The sequence below is a fragment of the Grus americana genome, chromosome Z (genome assembly GCF_028858705.1).
Source record: "Grus americana isolate bGruAme1 chromosome Z, bGruAme1.mat, whole genome shotgun sequence".
NCBI classification, from domain to species: domain Eukaryota; kingdom Metazoa; phylum Chordata; class Aves; order Gruiformes; family Gruidae; genus Grus; species Grus americana.
Genome location: NC_072891.1, coordinates 14,876,274 through 14,900,743, shown reverse-complemented (window position 1 = coordinate 14,900,743; position 24,470 = coordinate 14,876,274).

Sequence of the window (24,470 nt, the reverse complement as noted above, 5' to 3'; positions counted from 1 at the left end):
ATGACCTGCCTTTAACAAGTCCAGAACTAGTTGCTGCAAATGCAAGAGGAATAACCCAGCAGTAGACAGATGGAGGCATGATCTACTCCTTATAAGAGGTCTCATTGCAGTCCATAATTGTTAGCAGAAATAATAAATAAGATGCTATTTATTACACGATGTAGCATTTTGTCAACCTAAAGCTTTTTTCTTTTCTTTTTCTGCTTCTTCTTAATTAGTACCTGGCCTTTACCATCTGCTGAAGAGAGATACGATAGCAAACACCAGATTATGTTCACCAGTATCTGATACAGCTAACTGTTTCATGTCAGAATTGCCTAAAATGTTTTTCTCTGAAGGAAATGATAAATCACAGCCCTCATTTTTCAGTACACGTTCCAAGGCAATGGTTTCCAAACTGTTTTGGACCTTGCCCCACTGTCAACTCTCAGCATTACTTACACACCATCAATCACCATTACTGTCAAACATTTAGCTGAACTCCTAGGAAAGCGTGGCTGTGTGTGCCAGCTGTACACCATGCCCTCGCAGGCCACCATTTGGGACGCACTCCGGCTAAGAAACAGGTCAGAACCAAGTCTCCCCTCACCGCATAAGAGGGAGTTCTGAGACACAAGAAAATTTCTGTCGTCCTGTAAGTCCCGTATGAAGGCCAGGGATAAATGACAGTGCAGTGTTCAGATGAGTTCAGTGATCTTCTTTCTCTCTACATGCTGAAAGATTAATGACAAAATGGTTTTGTTTCTGCAGAGCATGGTACAAAATACTGGAAAGCATCTGGTAGAAGGAGTCCACCAAGACAGCAATACAAGGGTTGAGGTGCATGGAGGACATGTGAAGGGTACATGTTTATATACCTTCCTCATATCTCCCTGTGTGCATGCAGAGGAGCTCATGCAGCATGTGTATTTGTGTTACTCAGCAGGAAACTCCTGAAGGTGCTGGTTTCTCCTGGATACCCTGCCACCTTGATGAAGCATCATCCCCATCACAGCGCTGGCCCTAACTAGCTCTGTGAGGCTGCCTCCTCTTTCCCCGCATGTGGCAGTGCCAGCAGCTCCAAGGAGCTGAAAAACAAGACCTTTGATTCACTTGATTCAGTGACCACGAGGCTCCTGGTCCTCCTCAAACACCTGGGCCAAACCCTGCTGTCACTGGTGTCTGGGATTTTGTGTTTGAATTCTGTGAAAGCAACACTGAAGCCTGCTGCCCGCTCAAGGAACTCGAACCCTCCTGATTGGGCTGATGGAAAGAGGGAGGGCTTGCTTTATGTGCCTGCTTCATCACTGAAACATCAAATTTTGATCCTTCCAAGCTTTCCTCAACAGATCGTTCTCCAAACTTGAAAACTGTGCAAATGCCCAAAGAGAGGAGATGCAGGGAGTTTCTTTCCAGCTGACTGGCTGAGGATTTTAACTTTCTGGCCTACAATCAGCAGAGCATCTACCAGTTCATGTGAAGCTGTAAGTGTGTCATCAGGATACCACATGCTTTGATAATTACTCTAGTAGGTATTAAAGTTAATCCTGTGCTGTATAGATCACTTACAAAACACAATAACTGACCCCTTATGTGAGACAGTCATAAAATCAGCGGCTGAAAGTGCCAGCATGTCTCTGACACGTCCGGCGTAAACTGGAACCCAAAATTCCTGCCCAGTGCAGCCGGTCAGGAATCCAACTGTCCTGTGATTATGAAATCTGAGGCATGGCAGAGTAGCTTATGTCAGATCTACTGCATATCCATGAGTCTTAAACCAAGACTTGTGAATATAACCCATGCCCTTCCTGGCTTGTGAGAAGGGTCATGAGCAACTGGTGAAATTTCAGACTGAAATAGCCAATGCATCATTCAGAGGACACAGCTCTTCTTCCTTTAAAGACCAGACACCCATCCTAGATGCACCGGTCCTACCCAGCTACATTCCGAGCATGAAATCTCCCATTCTGCAGAAAGCCTAGAGAAAAAACATTCTAGGCTTTCTCAACCTTGGCTCAAGGCAGAATACAGAGCTAAAGTCATGTTACAAGCATGATGGAGAGGGAAAGATATCCATCCTCCTCACCCTACTGCTCTTCTTTGCTACCTCCTTGCAGCAGCTAACACATTATTGTGTTTTCACAGTAATTTTTCACACTACTTTACACACAAGTGGTGAAAGTCCTGAGAACTATGCTAAGATAGTTTCAGTCTTTGCCCATAGGAGAAATTCAGTGAACTAAATAATAATGGCAAACAGCATGTCATCATAACACCTCCCTTGGATCAGTATTTTCTCTGGGTTTTCCTATATTTGTATCATACTGTATTGAATAATAAATTTGATACAGAAGCTGGACTCAAACAGTGTGTAACAGTCAGCACCAAGTATCAATACCAAATATCACCACCTGCTGCCACCACAGCTGTCTAGCACTTGGACAATACTGGGTTAAAAGCGAAGAGCAGTTATAACCCAGTAACAATGCCTGAAGGTAGTTTTATTCATCCTGAATCATCTGCAGGCATAAAATTATCTTTGCCTGAAGGTTTCCAAGTAGCTGCCTCCACTGTGCTGGATTCAGTGTGTGCTTTGAAAGCAGCATTCACGAGTAACCCTTTCTATATCCCTGGTTAGGTACAAGAACCTTCCCGTACTTTAAGATGGGAACTTCAGCTATTAAGAAACATCAAACAGTCCAAACACCAAAGCAGCACAAGATATTGGAAGGATATCAAGCCTATCCGTGCTGTAAATTGACTTAAATCAACTGCAAGGTCTTGACAATTATCTTCAAGTCATTCTTTTTGTGTAAATCCAGGATTATATAAAAGGCTATGAGCAAAGGGAAAGTAGGAGAAATTTTCTCTAAGACCAGGAGTAGAACCCTGGGTACCTCAATACTCACTGCTCTACACATAAGGTTCTTTCTCTGGTCTTATCCTCCCCTTACTTAAACATACAGAAATATCCACAGGGTTTTTTTTAAAAAAATGCTTGCTAAAATAAGATATTTTACAGAAATTGTTTCTCATCAAGCAAAGAATAAAGAAAACATAACCATCTAAGAGTACAGAGACATTATGAGACTCATTGGGTACCACAAGATGGAACAGACTTCGCTTTGCAATAAGCTGTCCTAGACTTGCAGGTGGCAAAGGCCAAGCCCAGACTGTGGAGAACGCAAGGAGATGCGGAGGACACAGTTGAACTGGCAGTAGCTGTGGTAGCTGAAGGATGCTGTGGCCTTTGGGAGCAGACAGCGGAGGTGCATCATACCAGTGGTGCAGCTTGCCTTGAAGTGGTTAAACTAACCTTCTGACAAGCACCAGTGCTCATGTATGAGCTAGTAAGGAATTACACTTATAACTTCAATCCCGGGCTACATACAATGGCTCCTTGTGTACATCCAGCCTTACCTAGCAAGGAAGAAATGCATCCTTCCAAAAGAGATCCACACAATATGCTCCCAAAGAGGTAGACCTGTGTTCTTAATATCACAAAAGGGATGCAGTTCCCAATTTCACATATGGATTTAAGAATTTAGAGGGTTTGAAGGTGTTTTCTTCTATTTCATATGTAAAAAAGGGTTGGACCAGGGTTAGAATTTTCTATCAACTTTTGCTTTTCCCTAGCAGTCTTTTTAACCATGTTCCTTACCAGTGCTATTTCCACTAGCCTTAATTATTTTAATTAGACTCATTATCCTATTCATTAGACTTGAAGTAGAGGTAATTCTCAGTACACTCTGAGTTACAGCGCCACTAAGACTAAATAGCTATTAAAACTATTAATCTAAATGAGCCCTAAACCCCAGTCAAACTAAGGTTAAAACCATAGCAAGTAGACAAATTATCAGGAACATTGAAATTAAATGGCCCTTTTCATTAGATTGTCAAACTAAGATGGCAGGGAATAAATCTTCATAAATCCTTAAACAGGAGGTTAAAAGAGGTAGTTATTTAGGTAGTTACAAATCATATGAGCAAATTTTTGCCTGCAGCAGTAAAATCAAATTTCAGCTGGGTATACATTTTGGTGCTGGAACCAAATTACTGTTTATGTCTAGATCACAATCTCAAGGCCAGCAAAGGCTTCCTCCCTACGTTTGTGTTGTATGAAGGCTAATCTGTTTCCTTCTACCTCCCCACAGAAATTACAGACCTTAACAGGGTAATCTTTGAGGGAAATGTCTAGCAGCTTGCTCTCCTAGATGCATGTGTATATGTGTGTGTGTGTATATATACATACACACACACATATATATCTGACAGCTTAATTTCTCTGGAACCCTTCACAAAATGGGACACAGATTTCAATCTGAGATTTAGGCTATAGAAATTACAGAGATTAACCTTGGTCCCTGGGTAAGGTTTTTGCAGGAATTCATAAGCACAGGGCAGCATCAACCCAATTAGCTTTATCAACCTTCCCAAGACAGTTTGCAGTCCCAAAAAATCAGGCTTTCACCCCACCCTTTGGCCCTCAGCTGGCCTCCCCACAACATCTCTGCTGCGTGAAGCATGCCTTGGATTCGGACAAGAAGTGTACATTTCAGGCAGGTCGGTATATGCTGCTGAAGCAGCAGTTTCCTTAAAATAGTACCTGTGATTACAATAAATACATTCATAGCAATAGAAAGGAACGTGTGAGGCCGTTTCTGAACCCATCTCTCTGGAACAGGTGATTGGAGCATACCTTTGGGGCTAACAACATCTGGTAGAGTTTCGTGTTTTCAGAGTTTGGCCATGAAGAGCCAAAAAGACCTCTGAGGGTGAGCAGAGAACAGAGGTACAGCAGCAAGAATGGATCAGAACAAGTCTGGGCCCTTGCAGTCTGGCACTGCCCTCCTGGGCCCTCTGCCTCCCTAGCACAGGGCAACTGGGAACGAACAATTGCTCCCATTCCCTGCTCCCAAGCTTCTCAGGTGGGTTTAAAAGATAAGTTCTCATCCTCAGCATTTTACTGTTTCTCCTCCATTGAAGGGATCTGGAAAACTAGCTATATAATCATCAGGAAGCATTATATCTGAAGGTGTCCAAAACATATTCTTATCCAAACTCACATTTCATTCTTTTGCTTACTTCCTAACACCTCTGGAAAATATGTCCCAGAAAAAAGTTAATACCCAGGAAGGAAGATGAGAAAGGATCCAGGGGAGTTTTCAGTGATACCTTGGTGGAGCTGTATAGAATCACAGAATGGTTTGGGTTGGAAGGGACCTCAAAGATCATCTAGTTCCAACCCCCTGCCATGGGCAGAGACACCCTCTACTAGACCACGTTGCCCAAAGCCCCATCCAACCTGGCCTTGAACACTTCCAGGGATGGGGCATCCACAGCTTCTCTGGGCAACCTGTGCCAGTGCCTCACCATCCTTATTGTAAAAAAAAAAAAAAAAAAAAAATCTTCCTTATGCCCAATCTAAATCAACCCTCTTTCAGTTTAAAACTCTCAGCCCTTGTCCTGTCACTACAGGCCCTGGTAAAAAGTCTGTGTCTTTCTTATAAGCCCCCTGTGCTGGCTGAAGAGCCACTCAACCACTCCAGTTTTGTCGCTGCCATAAAGCCCTTAGATTATATTGAGGAAATGATTATTCCTCTCCTAGCTACAACTACTCTCTTGCGTAGATATGACTACGTATGTCCTGTCCCACTCATGCGCCACCCTAAAAGCCATCCAAGCTGTGATTCATATCCTTTCCCAGGGGCTCCTTTAATAATCCCTGGCCATGTTTGCCATGGGAACCCTGTTTGTCTTCAGGCCATGAAAAGAAGTTCTGCTGCCCTGTGTGTTTTTAAATGGTATCCCTGTCTGACTTTCAGAAACAATAGCAATTGTAGAAGAGCTTTTAAGGCTGAATGACATTCACTTTATTAGGGCTGCTTCATAGGAAAAATAGTTTGGCAAAAATAAGCACCAAGTGGAAAACAGATGCTAAAATTGGTTGGTCAGTTCCTCAACCATCTATGGCTCCATTAAAAGGTGCATACAGTCCTTACGGTCAGCCGCCTGCCTTCTAACACTCCGTTTCTGCATCAGTCCCACATAGCCAGCTGCACCAGATTTTCTATGACTTGTCAAATCAAAAAGCAAATTTATCTTTCTCAAGGCAAAACAGATGGTATTCTGAATTAGTCACGTGGCAAATCCACTGGTCACTGAGACCTCTTTCTCCAGCTTGTTGAAAAGTTGCAAGCTGTGAAGATTCAACAAGCTTTACTCATTTTAAATGAGCCGCTCTCAACATACACATTTCAATGGGCCACTATGATTTTTAGAGGAATTTTTGAGTAGGCCTAGAATTTCTTTACTGTATGCAGATTATTTCAGAAAAGGAAAACCACTCTTAAAAGGTAGTACAGCCTGCTAGTGTCCCTCTTCTCCAACTCTTGCTCCATTCAGTTGAGTTTTGCGTACAGAGGGAAGTGATTCAGAAGAGAATAATTTTCTGTGGTAACTGGTGCTGGAAAAGCATCAATGAAATTACTACCACATCAACCAGAACTCACAACCTCCCCAAAGCAGATGCAGGCAGAGGCAAAGCACTCTGCTCTGGAGGAGTTCCTGGTATAGGACTTCACAGGAGGGATGTAGTACTGATCCCGCAGTGAGAAAGCTGTCTACTCTGGCCAGCTTTAGGTTCACCCTCTTTATCCTTTGAAGTAGAAGGATAAATACCCAGCTGACCTGTCAGTAAGCCAGAGGCACCCGCTTACCCATGTGGGAAGGACTCTTTCATGAAGCCATGTAGCAGGTACCTTAGAAACACTGTTTTACTTACGTCCTTCTGCACAAATTAAAATGCTACGCAAATACTTCCTACACTACCACATATATAACCAAAATATAACTTAGTATTTGAAGATATAATTTTAGGCCTTGTACTCAGCATATATTAGAACATACAGTTCTGTATATTTATATCATTTTCTTCATTCACAGATGAGTGGCAAAGTTTAGAAATGTTATTTTTAGTGAAAAGAGAAGCAGACAGACAATTTTGTATTGATCTATAGAATACAAGACTTTCAGGACTTTTTCAAGAATTATCAAAGAATTACATTTGCCGTGTGCCCATATTTAAGAGTTTAGGGGCAGAACAGCACTGGCTGCCCAGTAACTGAAGATCTTCCACTTCCTTACAGCCAGATATAAGGAAGGAGTGGATGCAGGCCCTGGCAGATCTTTGTAGACATCCAGTCCTAATAAATTATACAACAATCAGCAACTAGAGCAGATGAGATAATAAAATCTTCAATAGCACCATACGTGCAAACACAGGGTGTCCGGAGTGGGGACATCATGAGGGAGACTTACTCAGCTCACACAGGTCTTATCTGTATCTTTGCTTCCCAAGCTATACTTGGCTGTGGTCTTAAGGAATTCTTTTACATCATTGTAGATTTCATGGAGTTGTATTTTGTCTCCCAGTTCAGTTCTTTTCATTAGCCTTGTTCATTACGTACCATCTGTCTCATCTCCTTTTTCCTCCTGATCTGACTGATGTAGTTATTACTAAAAAACTTCTTCATTCTATGATGGCAATGTGCACAATTGTCCACATTATTTACTTAGGGAATTCCAGTAGCCCGAAGTTAAAGGATCAGACTCTGATATTGGCTAAGCTTACGTAAGCCTGGAATAACTCTACTGATTTGAGGAGAATTTGCCTGCATTTACGTTGGTATGAGTAAGATAACAATCTAACCCAGCGTTTCTATTTCTTCACTCACTTTAGACTTCACAAGTCACACAACCCCGGCTGCTAATAGTTTGACTAAAACTGGAGACAGGCTTTTTCAGAAGCTGGCATTCCATGGTCTTTTCCAGCTATGGAACACCAGCTATCCATCCCACGAAACTTCTTTTGACTGAAGCAATTTAAGCCTCCAGCCTAAATTCTAATTAGTAATTTAAAGCTTCCACTAAAGTGTTGTAAGAATTTTTTAACAAATTTTAAATGCATGAGAAACTTCAAAATCAGCAAACTACTACTTGTTCAGGCTGCAAGTCTCATTTGTAAACTGACACAGCTATACACTGGCTGTAAATTACTGCAGCATCCTCCCCTTTGAGGGCCACTTACACACTCCAGAGGGATATAAAGTAGCTTTGCTGTAAATAAGAATTAGGCACTTCATGTTTAGCATTTCTTTTGCTCTTTATTGTCATTAATTCTCTGCAGTGCAGTGATTTCATCTTACGGATAAGATGCATATGGTTGTTGATTGGCTTCTACTATTGAGACTTTTCTCCTCTGTTGACTCTGCCTGTCTCAGGGCACATTACTCTGGCAGCAGCATGGGGGGTATGCACCACCGGCCTTGCCTTGGGGTTCACTGCCACACACAGTTTCCCCCAGGGCAGCAGCAGTTTTCCTGCAGCAATGACCGCAGACATCAAGTGCTTTCATGTTACGGGTCACTATCCATAGCAGACTCATTAACACTGGACAAGCGAATGCCACCGAAGCCAGCAGGAGCACCACCAATGGTGGTGCAGCAGAGTCAGCAGAGTTTGGGTAGTAGCTCATTCATCCCACTGCATTATGTGAGGCATTGCAGCTGCACATCACTGGTGTGCTGCGTGATAGTCCCTGTAAGAACATAATTTTTCTCCCTGGTTATGTATTCAAAGCACTTTGAAATCAGTGGCAAACCAGTGACACCCTGCAATTTTTACTGTAGCTGACTGGCACAACCATCCTCAGAGTTTTAGTCAAGAAACTTACTGTAGCTGAAACTATCTAAACCCAGATTCATCAACAGGGTAATATCATTTTTAGCTTGCTGCCTAGGGCACATAACTGACATTTTGTATATATAAAGTACTGGTGTTCCTCATATGCCAAAGTTTAAACCACAGAAAGAATTCTTCTGGCAGATTATAACAGAAGCTCCCCAGAGGCAGCTGAAATGGTCTATTATCTGTGCGTGCCTGCGTTGACTAAAAGTTACACATAGACTGCACTCCACCATCCAGCAAGCAAAGGCACAATGCCGGCCTTATCCCTGCAGCACTTCGGGGCAGGAGCTCCCACCAGCATCAGAGCCACTTTCCCACGTGTGTCAAGAGAAGAGCTGCCCTCTGCAACACCCAGCAGGAGCTGCACGGGGAGCGCCCGCATCCCTCACCGCAGCTCTGCAGGGTCATCATGCCACTCCAGCCACTCAATAAAAGGAACTAGGAGTGTACAGAGATGGGACCCCATATTGGATCACCGAGGAAATTTTTTCAAAGGGTTAGCGACTAGGAAAGGGTAGAAAGTCCATAAAGCAGCTTGCACAGAAAATACCAAGAAGTCCGTTCCTAACGTGGATTTTTTTTCCACTCCAGGACAGCCCAAGAACTCAGAGGAGGGGAATTTTTCATTTATATTCATTTCTTAGGGCTGCTTGAATGAGCTCTCTTCAGTTTTTAGTGTTTGTTTCTCAAATCCTCACTTTACTTGTAAAACTAAGATGCAAATAATAAAAGCTACCAGAGAGCGCAGTGTTTATCTTTGTGTTGGTTTTTACAGAAAGAACTTGAATGTCTGTTTGCAGTAGTAAGTTTTGTGATCTTAATGATGAGAAAGCTAGTCAATGTAGTGGCTCTTCCATTTAAAATCTTAGTAGATGAAAAGGAGCCAGAATTGTCTGTTTAACTAAGCCTTTCTCCTCAAGTTAAAATGGCAACATTTTAGAACAAATGGATTTGTATTATTGAGACAAGAGTTTATATTAAGTTTTCTCTGTACAACTCAGTAAGTCATACCAAAACCCCCACTACTGTTCTTGTGGCATGAAAAAAAAAAAAAAAGAGAGTCTTAAATTCAGGGTAATTATACTTTAGATCCATTGTAACTTATTTGTATTTTCAGTCAGGCTTATTAACAAGCAGGGTTTGCCACCACATAACTCATTTTTCTGTCCCTGGCTCACGATCACAATCAGCCACTGCAGGTAAAGCAGTTAAGCATGTGCAAAGCTAAGCCATATTCAATGGGCCAAAAATACACTTATTTATGGCTGTGTTTTGCTCCCTTTCTGTAGTATTTACCAGATTGCTCCTTCTTTGCAGAGAACTTGTTTCCAATTTTATGAGAAATTGGCACTGAGAAATTCCTACCTCACCTACCAGATTTCCATATTCTGGTCAAACACTGCAGGACAGTGAGATAACTTTTTCTATAGGTGTATATACTCACATGCAATAATATACCTCATTAAGATGGCCAGCATTTTTCCTATTGTTCAAAGCTATGATTCCGTTTTCTGCCTGTTCCAGTATTACATAGCTGCTCCCCTTCCTCTGCAAACATTAAGTTCATCTTGAGGGTAGGCTCAAGTGGTTGACCTATAACAAAGTAAACACATGTAGCTCAATCACATGAGCTCAACGCATGCTTGTGTGAGGTTGCTTGACAGCCTGGGGTCTGTGAAAGCAAATGTGTAGCTGCAGCAGTGCAGGCTGCTCCAGAGGGGAATAGTTTACATGAAGGCAAAGCAGAGTTTAGATTAATATCCTCTGGTACAGAGATGTTGCAACCTTGGCCAAGATCACTTACCTCACAGACCTTCATTTCACAGCCTCCAGGGTGGTGAAAACCACACTGTCTGCTCACCAGAGCTCTCTCCCCTGCCCATCACCAGTCTGCCCTCACACTTTGCTCTTTAGGAACTGTCCTGGGCTGTTTTCTGCAGCAGCACCATGGTTGGGCATATCAGAGGAGGAAGAAAGAGACATTCGAGTGGCTGATCAGAGCTTCACCCTCCTTCTCCTACAGTTATGGAGAGGACCATCTCCCAGGGTGCAGCAGGAAGCATTCAAGTGTACTTTTACCTTTCCCTCCAAATACATTGGCTCAGGAGCAAAATCACTCACAAATATCAGAAAGTGTAGTAGAAGGGACCCATGAGCCCCAGTAACATTTCTCTAACTAGGCTGTACGTCCTCTGCCTGGTGCAGCTTGGTCCTGTGCTCTGGTCCCACCCCACACCCGTTCCAGCTGCACTGCCCACGTGTCCCTTCACCTCTCTGCACCACCTCAGCCATCTCCCTTCTCCCCTTCCAGCCACACTGCCCCCAGGCAGCCTTTCCCCACCGCACCGGGACTGAAACAGAGCAAACACAGTGTTTGCAGCCACGGTGCGGTTCTCTCCGCCTACTTGTCCTCTTATCCATTTTCTCTCTACCTCTGTCCATCCACAGCATTTGGGCCACGTTTCAAACTTCAGAAGTTAGCTTTCATATTTTTTGGTGCTTTTAACCTATGAAAGTGAAAAAATATCTTTCCCTTCACCACAGGAATAGTTTGAAAAGACAAAATTTAAATTGCATCTGCATTTAATTAAGATATAAATTTTCAGGCACCAACTCCCTCTGGCACGGGGAACAAACCAAGCACACAAGTCACTGCGTGCACTGGCAGCATGGTGTCTAAGCACCCTCACTTCTGGCTGCAGATAAGAATTTACTCCCAGGTAGTTGCAAATGAAGGTGCAAATGAATCGCTGCAAAACTCCAAATTTCTGTATGGCAGAAATGGCATACCTGATCAAATCAGGCTAAAAGTTTGGTCCCAGTAATTCAACATCTGTGTTTACTAAGTGGTGACTGGACCTTTGGTAAACTTAGAAAAGGTTAGTCATTTATATAAAATAATTATTCTCTGCATGCAGAAAACAGCTCTTTTCAGCTTCTAGAGTCATTAATGTGTCATTGGTTTTTCTGCAGAAGGGTTTGTTCTTGTACGTGGAGTTGATCAAAACGCAGATGTGAACACTGCTCATATCTAAACAGAGCTTCTTTTTACTTTTAATTTCTCCTTCCCTTCTGCTCTTTTTCGCCACAATGTAAAATGATTGATTATGATACTACGATTGCTGGTGGTGTAATATTTCAAACCCACCAGAAGTTAAGATTTCTGTTCATAAAAGAATCTTAGCTAATACATTTTTAGAACAGAGTTTTTCTGGCAGAAAAACTTGACGTGAACCAATGGTTAACCACCACAGCAAATATCAAGAAGTCCAGCTTCTCCAGCATACTTTCCAGGGCCAGCATTTAAGGTCTGACTGGTAACTCCCAGAAGTCAGTGGATCCTCTCTTAAAACACACACACACACACACACACAAAATTTATGCTAAATACATACAAGTAGAGAACATCCTAACAGCAGCTAGATTGTCTAGTTCATCTTTTTCCTCTCTCTTTGTATAGTGCCTAGTGTAAGAGAAGCCTGGCCCATGACGAGATCGCCTGTGCACATCCTGCATCCAGAACAGAGGTGGCCCTGCCTCCCACGGTCCTGGGGCATGGCAGCCTCTCTCATGCCCTTCAGGTGTTTATTCCTGCTGTCAACAGCAGCAGTGACGTGCTGACAGCATTACTAAAACTGTTTTGATCTTGTTGCAGAAGGAATAAACAAACTCACTGGATTGGGACCGGCCCTATACCTCTCCTCTTTACGAAATCCATCCTGCATCTCCCCCCATGCCATTAGCCAGGATCCCATCAGGACTCCTGTGTATTTTTAGCGGTGGGGGACACACACATGTGAGTGCGTGTGTTATTCTGGCACTTAAATACGGAGCGTTCAGCAATTCGTTCTGTCACTGGAAAAGTAACTGTTGTATTTCTAATAGTTTGGACTCAATTGAGAGCTAAAGGTCAGTTTGCATCAGGTTTTGTATTTAATGAGTAAACTTAAGTGCTCACAAATATGTGTTGTCCAAATGAATGTACTTAGTCCAGTAGGTTTATTTCAGAGTAGTGATGCTTTGAAAGCCTATGAGCATGATAGTTACTGTCCTATAATCAAGAAAACCAAAATCCAAGTGCTATCTTGAGACGTTTTCAGGATTTTATCACCCGCACAAAAGAAGCCAAACATTCTTTTAAAGGAATTGCCCTTAAAAATAGAAAAGCTATTTTAATCAAGCTGCTGGACTGCTTTATCTTGTCACCTGTGCCCAGCAATGGAACACTTTTTTCCTTTAATAGATATGTTTCTTAAAACATCTTGATCGTAAGTGACCTTTGTTTTTTAAGCAGAACACAATGGAACAGTTTAGTTCTGCTCTTCTTCGGGTCAGTGGGAAACCTGCCACCCAGCACAGGGTGCCTCAGTCTGCGATGTGCATAGGGCTCTACCCTGCAAAGCCATTTCAACCCCCACCAAAGTTCATGGACAAGGGGGGCTCTCAGCCCCTCTGAGGGTCATGGCTGAGAGATGCTTTGCAGATGATCCACAATAGAACAGTTCGGCATGCAGCTGCCAGCTGCCAGATGAGAGCACTGTGGGAAAGAAGCTTTCAGTTTTGATTTAAAGAGTGAAAGGGCAGCAGTATCTTTGGCATCTTTGGGCAAGGACTTTCAAGGATGAAGTAGCAGCTGCCCAGTCTGCATAAATTTATGAACTGGTGAGACAAGCAGGCTGCTCTCTACTGGCCCTCTGGAGGGTGAAAGGTGTGACCAGATCGCACAGAGAAAGAGCTCAGGTTCAAACCCTGAAGGGCTTCATAGAGTCAGTGGAAAGGAAATTACCTCAAAGGAAATATTGAAACTGAATGTAAGCAAAGAAGTAGGATAGTATTCACTAGTGGTTGGTGTAGCCCTAGAAACATGTGATAAACAAATTATGGCATTTTTTTGTGTGCAGGAAACCAGCATGAGAGACATCACAGTAGCTAGAAACAAACAGTTTGTTGTCAGAGAAAGGTGCACTGGCAAAATAAACAATTCTTCCTTAATTCATGTCAGTCTCAGGAAAATCCCCATTAAAAAGTCAAAACATACTTTTCATTATCAACTGTGAGAACCCATTTATTTTGCTTTGAATTTTATTTTACTTGCTTTTATATTTACATTTTATCATGATGCTTTTGTGCACAACCTGGTATTTAATGCAATAGTAGCTAGGAGATGCAATGCTTACTTAACTTTTAAAAATTATCAGATATCGAATATAATTTAAAAGACACCTAATCAAAGAAGCTACTATTATATTCTAAGGGAAGGAGCTTCAGCGAACTCAATGTATTGTAAGATATCCAGATGAGACAAATACAGAGTTAAGTATTTCAAATGGGAGAGCTGCAGGTCCAGGAGACATAAAGTCAGAGTTCATCCTAGGAAAAAACAATGACTCAAATGTTAAATCTTCCTTCTGCAACTATACTTCTCTGATAAAGGTCTTTAAGAAATGGCACCAGACAGGATAGGGGGAAAAGGAGTGTGGATCCACCGGCAATTGCTGGAGACGTAACCATGGGTAAGTTTCTAGATTATCTAGTCCCTGATACAGCATAGAGAAAGAATAAGAATTTTCAAACAAAGCAACGACACAAAGACTTATGAATAACATCTAATACCACATCGAAACACAAAGTTTTCCTGGGTGAAGCATGTACAGATCTAAGAGCAGAAGCCAAGAAGACAACACAATACCTTGAGGAGTGACTCCAAAGGAGACCCTGAGAGCCATCGGGGGAATGAAGGGGCTCAGGTGAGCAAGGACCACCAGCCAAGAGGTTGCAAGCCTCTGGGGATCCCACAGGCAGGGAAGCAAACAAATGACCTTCCCAACACAGAGGAAGCCCTAGATGACAGGGAAATAAATAATACTCACAGCAAATAGCAGCCAGCTCCTCTGAGTATTGTCCCAGGCTTCTCAGACTGTCAGTCTAAAATTGGCCTTTAGAGACTCTCCAATTTTCCTTATCTCAGAGACTTCATTACAGAATTATTCCCCATGCAGAAGTTTGGGGTTAGGTCTCTTCCCAAGTAAAACACCAGCAATACAGCTGCTTACCATGTTTTACAGTAGGATTTAATATTATCATTAATGACCACAGATGACAGTAAAAACTTGCCTATTAACCAAACTTTCAGATAATTTCCAAAAACTAATCAGCCATTTCAGACAGATCATTACCTTTGCAGTCATTCTCTCTTCACAGATTGGCAGCAACACAAAAACTCTTGCATGGATTGTATTGAAGTTTGCTAAAACTGCTTGTGCCAAGTTAACTCCAAGTCTTGCAGGAAAACCAATATAGCTGTGATAAAGCCAAGGGTGCAGCCTACTCCCATGTGTTTCCCATTTCCTAGTCATCATAAACTGCAGCAGATACATAGAGAGCAGACAGAGAAATTATGCAGAGCTTGTTTCAGCTTTGATGGTTGTACAGCCAGTTATTGGGACTGCAGCTGTTGAAAGCTAAAGGCACTTCACTTCCCATTGCCCATCAGACAGGCGCTGACATCCCAGGCAATCTCACCTGAGAGACTGCACACTAATAACACCACTGTCAGCATTTGTCTTCTAAGGTATCACCAGCTTAGCAAGAATTCATTAAACTTGGTGATTCTTAAATATCTCCTGCTGTGCTCAATGCCTATGCCCTTGCATTTTCCCATGCATCTGTGCTGCATTTCCCCTGGTTCCAGGGAACAAGCCATGATCCATGCTTCTCCTTTATGCTACATCATCTTCTGTGAGAAGCTACCTGGAAACTTTCTGCCAAGGTAACCTGGCAGAATCGAGGCCAGAAGAAGCACAACTAAGTCCCCTCTGGCCATTGTGGTCTGGGGAATTACGGAGGAAGGAACATCGGTATGTTGCATGCGCACTGTATGCACACAGCAAGGGCTGGACAAGAGGAGCACTCATCCCAGGGCACTGCTAAGGGAGAGTGGAGGGGAAAAATTAGGCCAGAAATATCTCAGAAATTAGGTGGGCAATCCATCCCAGCCACAGCGGCTGCAGGAAGGGAGCCAGGGGAAGGGAAGGGCTTTCAGGACCACAGGGCGCTGTGGGTCAAGTGTGTGTGTTTCCATATGGATGAAAGTGTTTGTATCAGAACAAATGCTCTGTGTGAAATGCATTTCTGAGTGCTCCTGACAACATGTATCAGGAAACAGGTCCTCTCTCCTTGTTCTCCTCCTATAGACCTGTTTTCATTCGAGCTTGTTTTGCAGAGATGCTTCTTTTATGAGTCTGATCACCTCTGATTTCCTCTAACACCAATGAAGAGACACAGAGCTGCTGCTTGTGTTTTAGGCGGGCTGAATTGCCCTCTGGAGAAGCTGTACCTTCCATGAACTACTGAAAAAGCCTGTGGCAAATTGGCTTCTCACTTGGGCACCCAAGTTGCCTGCTGAAAGTTAGGTGGAGAGGGGCCAACCCACAGTACCTCTCTCTCTCTCTCAACCTCTTTCAGTGGGCTTTCCCCAAAATAAGGCAATGTCAAAGGGACAGGAGATGGTCCAAGAGTATCAACGTCAATGGTGTGCATGTGTCTACTCTACTTCCATTCCCCTGGTCCCTCTCTCCCTTCCCCCCCTCCTCCTCCCCCCAAAAAAAAGAAAAAAAAAAAGGAGAAAAAACACATTAAAAGATGTAGCCACCTTGGTACAAAGTGGGGAAATGTGATAAGGATTGTTGGAATTCCCATAAGGAGAACAGAGATGAAATGATGTGTTCAGAGGATTCGGTACCAAAGAGTTCTGTTTGCTTGAGGCTTCTTTGTTTCTTTTTTTTTTTTTTCCTTTTTTGGGGGGGAGAAGGGGATCAGGGGTTTTGTGGTTGGATTTTTTTGTCGTCTGTTTGTTGTTGGTTGGTTTTTTTAATGATTGCTTCCTGTTACCTCTCCACTGGCAATGTAAGTGCTGGAGCTGTGAGCAGAGGACCAGTGCCTAGTACCTGCACCCTGCGCTCCCATGGTCTGAGGAGTGGGTGCTCCCAGCTGCACACCTGCTGGCTGACAGCACCGTCATGGCCCTGATGAGAGCATCATCGAAGACTAAAGATGGGGTGGCAGAGGAGGTGATAGCGAGTTGTAGGTACAGAAGAGAACCTACAAAGGTAGGAGTCAGAAGCAATGCAAGGGTCACTAATAGCAGCAGGAGGTGCTGCTTGCAGCGCCTGGAGAGAGTGAAGTGGGAAAGGTTGCAGGATGGAAAGGTGAGAGCTGCTGCGGCCATCTTGACATGAACAGTCAGACAAGTGTGCATTGCAGGAGCCAAACATCACTGAAATTTTGACTGAGATCGGGGCCAGAATTGGGCTTGTGTCCTGGGTTGTCAGAAAGTGAAGACTCCTTGATTTCAGGAACAGATAATTTGATATCTTGGGAATGTCTCTGAATTAAGGAATCTGTTGATGTTTTGGGGTAACCCGACTTCATGTTAAAAGCTACCTTGATTAAAGCCTCCCTGGATTTTTTCTCACATGTTGAGCTGTTCTGACATCTGACCCCCATTCATATAGCAAAGGACTGGGGTTTTTTTTCCTGAAAAAAGGAAGTGTCTTGCAATATAGGTTCATCCCCCCTCTAAAAATGCAAGTTTGGCTTTAAACATACCAAGCAAAAAGTAATTGATTCTTTGAACCAACAGCCTTTAACAGCTCCCACCATGATAGCACATGAGGAAACCTGCCAGTTTTTTCCTGGCTTCTTTCTAAACGTCCCAGAAGAAAAATGCAAAGGGAAACATAATGAAGGCAGGCTGTGGGGAAACTCCCCTTTTACCCATTTCCAGAAAAGTGAATTCCTTGGGATCTTAGCTAATAATTATGTAATCTTAACTCCTGCACAAAAGTGAATTTCTTCTTACAAAAATAAAGAAAGTCTACTTGTTTCCATTTCTTATTTTCTTTCCCCCAACAAAACCAGAAGTTCTCAATAACCTGACACAGTGGCTCAGAGAGTACAGGTGAGGTATTTTATGGAGAGAGTGATGTTGGGAAAGGATCTGAAAAGAGAGGGAGTGGGTATGAGGGGTGACCCAAGGTAACAATAATTCTCCATGGGAAACAGCTTTTACACAAGCCTGCTGAAACTATCCCTCATCCAGTAGCACCACACTAGACGCAACCAGTCCCTTGGGAAATCGTCACAATGAAGCCAATAGAAATATTGCTGGAGTAAGAACAGCAGACAGTTCCCAATAGTGATTTTGTATTGGCTTTCATGGACCTAAGACAGCAGATACTTGGAAACCGTTGCAGCAAATTTACCAACAGTTATTCATGAAGCCTTGTAGCATCCTAACATCCCAAGATTAAAAAAAAATTTATCAAAAATCATGTTGTGTAAAGAAGCTGTGTTGCAAATTATAGCATTTCTGACATTTCTCTCCAGCCTAAAAATGACTGACAATATCTTTCCTGTGAATTTGGGATTCTTTCACACCTTCCCGCACTTACCTCTACATTCCTAAATGGCTGCACTCTATTTCAGTTTGCTGATTAATACTATTTTTTTTTCACTTTGCCTGCACAAAAGCAGTGTAAATATAACTACATGCTGAGACATCTGAAGATCCAGGAACCAATTCAGCAAGAAGCTTGCGTGTGTCTAAGTATGCTATTCATCCTTGGCTCAAAGTCAATGCTTCACTGCTTTGCTGAATTGAGATGCTAAACGTAATCTTCAGAGGAACTTCCTTGAAGATCACATACATCATTGCACTTCAGAGCCTTACTAACTATGGAGAGCTCAGAGATGTAGGCAAGAGCGTGGTACAGTACCCCACGCTTTTCCTTGCTAAATGAGATCGAGGTCTATGCACAATCCACGTAGACTTCACAAAAAATCAAAGCAAAAGTGACTCGCTCCTACTGAATGACTTTAAAAGGAGTCTAGTATAAATAAAATGTGTCAGTTTGCATTTTTGTCCCAGATTACAGCCTCAAGTTTTCAGAACTTTTTTCTTATGGGCTGAAGAAGATTTTCAGATGGGTAAGTTCACAGCTCTATTAATCATTGTTATACCTATTTTGGATGTGAGCAATTTCCTCTGAATTTGTAACAAGTCATAAGTCTTCTGCTCTGCAGAAGTATATTCATGAATGCCTCTTTCTAAGCACAGAAACCAAATAAATTTTTCTAGTTTCAGTGACAGTGAAATTTTCTCAATGTAAGCCAGCATGTTGAAGCATTACAAGCTGATGGTCAGCACAGATTATAACTGGTTTATGTAAAAAAAAATTTAGACAAACACCGCCATAATTCCACATTTGCAAGGAGAGAAAGTGTATCATTTAATTGTCTCTACTTGATGAATTACACATAAGCAAGGAGCAGAAGATTTATAGCCCAGTTGTTCTCATAACCAATCCCAATTACAATGTGTCTTTGCTGACCCTAACAGAAACATCTGCCTAACTGCCCAGGCTAGGGATAACCACTGCTATATGACATTCCAGTGGTTTACAAGGACAATGCGGTTACAGCTGCAAGTCTGCCATAAGCAAACAGCTGAATACTCTGCTGAATCTATCACAGTAATTCAGACTGCTGAGATGCTTCTTCCTATCCTTAGTAACAGGCTAAGAGGGATGTTCATCTGAAAGTACCAAGCTTCTGCTACAAATCTTGTAAAATTTGATGGGTTGGTTTTGGTTTATTTTGTGGTGTATTGTTTTGTTGGTTTGGGTTTGTGTTTGGTTTTTTTTACCAACTCAGGCAGGCAAAAGTTAAGTTTGACAAGCTAATGAAAACTCCTGAATGACCATCTTTATGTCTTACACCAACACCTGACAGCAGAATACAAATTCAGAAATACAAAAAAAAACCCTTTGGGAGAGAGAATCCAAATGGAAAAAGCTCACCACTTTTGCAAAATGTTGCTGCTTGTTCCAGTTGTCCCCCTGCATGGCTTGCTCCTCTTGGCTGCTTTCAGCACAGATTAGTGACCTTTGACCCTGGCAAGTATGTTGCCCTCATGCTTTTATGATCTCCTAATCTCTCAGAAGGTGACACATTCTGAGATTAAATACACCAGGATCCCAGTGGCAGCATAATACAGATGCAGCTGTGATGGATGCCAATTAAAACAGTAGCAGTGTGTGACAGCTGTTTACATTTACTTTTAATTAGCAAGTTTTAAACACTGTGTTATCAGGATCCTCTTGGAAGTATGCACCAAAATAGGTCCTGAATTCATGATTCCGTAGTTCTTTGAGTAGCTTTCTGCTAGAGAACTACTGCACAAAAGGCTTTAGCTGAAAAGCTTTGCATGATCTGCTAGTATTTCCCTGAAAAATGCCTCCTAAAGGAGAAAGGAACTTCAGCTATGGGGGGAATCTGGGCACAGGACACTGCCCAGATGAACAGTTAAACGCAATTTGCCTACAGTATTCCCCATCACATGTTAAACTTTACCTGTAAGTATACAAGTTAAACAATACAAGCAGGTATCTACAATAAAGTTCTGCAAATATTTACCCAAAGAGAACACAAGTTAAGGTTGCTTTTAAGTCCTGTCTGCCACATCTGAGACCAATTTTAGAAACAAGGGTGTCTTCTCTTCTCCTCACACCCTAGAAAGAGAAGAGCCCCTGCCTAGGACACGTTTCCACTGTGCAGGGAGGTCTGCCGAACCCCGTGGAGACACACTGGCTGCATCTATCCTGGGAAAATAAACACTGCCAGGGATGCTGCCAGGCCCAACCATCGATACCATCGCGCTGGGAGAACGGTCTCTGGCGTGCTGGGGCCCATGCCATCCCATGCAATCCCATCCCCACACCCGTGCAGGAGTCCACAGGGAGCAGGAGCCACCCCCCAGGCTATGTGTGTGCAGCCACCCTCTCTGGGAGGGAGTGGGAAGGATGTGGTCAAACAGCAGCAGTTGGCCCCCAGGCTAAAGAACAGACCTTGGCACTGGCTCACAATAATTCTAATAAACACAGCAATTAGAGCCAGCTTTAACTAGACTGCTTGAGCAATGCAGGTAGTCTGGGCTCCTGAGCACACAGACTGGGCACCTGTCCTCATGGGCCCCAACAGACCTGCACTGCTCAGGGGGATATCTATGCTGCCACTTTTTCACTCTGGTTCTTACCTAAATTAAGGTCCCACCCTGTACCTACGAGTTAAGTCACCACAATATACATACCATGGGATGCAGAAACAGCAGGTTCAGCGTTGGATGCTAGTGCACAGCAGAATGGCCACTCATGTCCGCAAAACACATGAATTCATACAAACCTTAATCATCTTAAATGAATGGGAATGAATGCTCGAAACTGAGCTTCCTGCAACGGCCCAATCCTGCAGGTCCAGGGATGACCGAGGGCATTCAACATCAAGCAGGATCAGGCAGCTGTAGCCCAAAACACAACTGGTTCCCCAGGCGTGCAGCCGCTCTGCACATTTCTCTGGTACTCAGATGACTTCCAAGGGCACTCGCTTCAACAACAGCGCAATCTCCTCTGTTACTAATACCAAAGAAACAACCGCTTATTGCCTGAGCAGTCATACTGCAACTAGGAAATCATGTTTCATATTTCAAAGGTAACTTAGAAATTACAATACAGAGCGCTTGACATCTTAAGAGATCTATACATCATGTTGACACATATAAACAAAAAATGAGACCATACTGCATAATGTCAAGCAGCTTTTTAGCTTGTTTTAAAAGAGGCAACCTTTACAATGTAAAGACACGCTTTATTTAGGTCTGAATGGGTCATTTTTCTCTTTCTGTTTTCCTGACAGCAGGTTTTTTTTCCTTCACCAAAAAAATTTTTATCTCAAGCAGCTCCTAAAGACTTGTGCTTAAAACTTTATGATCTCTATAGAAAAATGTAATCAATTCTTAAGTTTTTGTAGCTTTTGTTCGCTTTTACTAGAACCATGGAAATTTTCCAGCAGCCACTTTAGTTTCCATGAAGCAAGTGTGTGCAGGGCTCTCAGTAACTCTCCTTACCAAGAGACTCACAACGGCCATGCAGGGAGAGGCAGGTACAAATTTTTGTGATTAAGGACTAGCAGGTTTACTCTCCATTTATTTCGACCATCCTATTAGTGCAGTTAAGACATCTGCATAACATTTCCTTTCGCTATGGTTCACATGAGCAAAATAACACATATGTTAAAAAACAGGCTTTCAGTAGCTTTTAATAGCAAAGAAAAATAAATTCCTCCAGTATATACTCTGTCTTGGATTCATTACCTGATGTTACTTAAAGAAAATTAGTGGCTTTGCACTGACAAAACCCATGCAAAGGAATAATGCGTTGAGCTCTTTTTATCCAGTATGTGCAGTAAAGGTATAGTTAATGGTCTTTTAGTTAAAATACTAGGACTCCACCTCACCTCATTGCATGTTAACAGGGTAACCAAGACATTCATTTCAATGTGTCTCAGTCCCTGACCTCTAATAGAGGCACCATGTTGCATCCATTCATCTAACCTTCCTGCCTGCTCTGTTCAGTCTGGGAGCTGGGAACGGCTTTTTGTGCATACGGCACTTGGTGCATACCGCATTTCATGCATGCAGCACTTGCATCCATCACCCATCTCACAACTACGTGTAAATAACTTCGTGGCAGAGGTAGCACATCCTGAATGGTATTGCAGAGCCAACCCAGCCACTGCTTGTATAATGCCTTCTCCTGTCCCCTTCTGGTGTGCACATAAACAGATGCATTTATCAGATGCCTGTGTCTTTATTGTATGGATACCATATACCCTCTTTCTTTTTTAACAGATCGCTCTGTCATTGTCCAGCCCATTTGTTGTTATCTGTAAAGAGGATGCACTTCAGAAACTTTTAGTCCAGGTGCCTATCACTAGATTGTCTGTACTGAAAAAAAGTTAAGATGACTTTTTACTGATGTATAATACTGCTTCAAATTTACAATGGGAGATAACTTTTGGGGAGTATTTTACTCTGCTGTTATTATCAGAAATCTCTTCAGTGCAAATTAGTCTTTCCTCAAATGACACAGTTACAAAAATAAATAGCCTGAAATTTAAAAAAAAATCTAATAAGGTAATTCATTCAGACATTATTTCTGAGTCACAAATCTCTTGCTCCTGTAGAAAGGGGGACACATTCCCAAAGAAGGCTGCCCCCTTCATCACAAATGCCGCATTTAGTCGAAGATAGTTGTGAAATTTCTCCTCAGCAGGCATATGACTGTGGTGATGGAAAAGCTGTGCTACCCAATGGGCTTCAAGAGGAGGTTCACGTTTGTCTCTCCGTCTTGTCATCCGACGAAAATTTAGAAGATGCCTCCTGCAGAAATATTTGTCCTGGCAGCCCATCCAGATGACATTAGCAGACCCCTCCAAATTTCCAATAAACACATCTGAAAAACCTTCAGTACTCTGACTGTGCAGGGCACAGGGATTGCACCTCACTTCTATTACAGCCGGTCAGGTGACTGTGACCCCCTCGACAGACCTACAGCCTCTGGCCTGAGATCTCCCAGCACTGGGTGCTTGGAGGATGCTGCGCATTTCACACTGATGAAGAGTTAACAAGCGTTGTTGGCGTGGCCACGCCTGGCTCTGGAGTCTGCGGCTGAGGTCCTCATCCTACTTCCTAGCCAAGGGGTGCAGAGAGGATATAAGGGGTGCAGCAAGGGCTGTGCAGAAAGCCCAGGACAGGCAGTGGGAGCTGCTTACACCCGCCCCCTTATCCTCTCCCTGCGGGCCGTGGGCTGGCTGGGACATACACAGGGGAATGGGGCAGAGGGGAGGAGAAGGGAGAGGGAGGGGAAGAGGAGGAGAGGAGGAGAGGGGGAGAGGGAAGGGGGAGGGGGGCGAGCAGTATATAGGAGACGAGGCGGCCCAGGAGAGCAGAGTCGGAGAAAGGCAGCGCACGGTGTTGCTGGCGCTGCCCGGCCAGGACGAGGCTCGGCGTGCCCCTCTTCCCCGCCCCCGGCCCTGCCGGACCCCCGGCAGCAGCCGTGGCCGCCCCCGCCGCAGCGGGCAGCCGCGCCCGTGGGGGGCCGGGCAGCGGTCACGGGGGGGCTGCCCGGGGGCTGCTCGCCTTTCCCGGGAGAGAGGGACGAGCCGGTGCGCACACGTGTGAATGCACAGCCGTAACTACACACATACATACACCCGGGGAAACAAACGCGCAGCCAGGTTACAGCTTTCGGGGCAGCTCTGCCGCCCGCCGGCCCGGCCGTGCCCAGCGCGGGTCCCTGCGTCCCCGCAGCTCCGGTGCTCCGCGCTGTGCCGGCGCGGCCGCGCTCTGGGAGCCAGCTTGTCTCCTGGGGAATTCGCTGCTCCATCCCATACCCCAGCGCCTCCCCTCCCCAAAAAAATCCAAAAGCAAAAAAATACATTAAAAAAAAAGCGCAGGGCGGACGGAGCGGTCCGCTTTCTGCCGCACAATCCCTGCGCGGTCTCCCGCCGCCTGCCCGGGCTGCGCCGCGTTAATTTCATAGTACCGGCGACATGAGGACCTCATACCTCCGGACAACTGGGTGAGTCATAAATACACGGCGCAGGGCTGAAAGCCGAGACTGTTTACAGCGACTTTGCAGCGGCCTCCGGCGAGTCAAACCGCAGCCCCCCGCGCAGGGACCGGGCTGCGCGGAGGCGTCCCGCAGCGCGGCTGCCGGCGGAGGACCCGCGACGGTGGCACCTGCGGCCGGCGAAGGGCGAGGAGGCGCGGCCTCCCCGCCGCCGTCCGTCGGTCTGTCCGTCCGTCCGCGGCGGCGGGCAACCGGCGGCGGGAGCGCGGAGGAGCG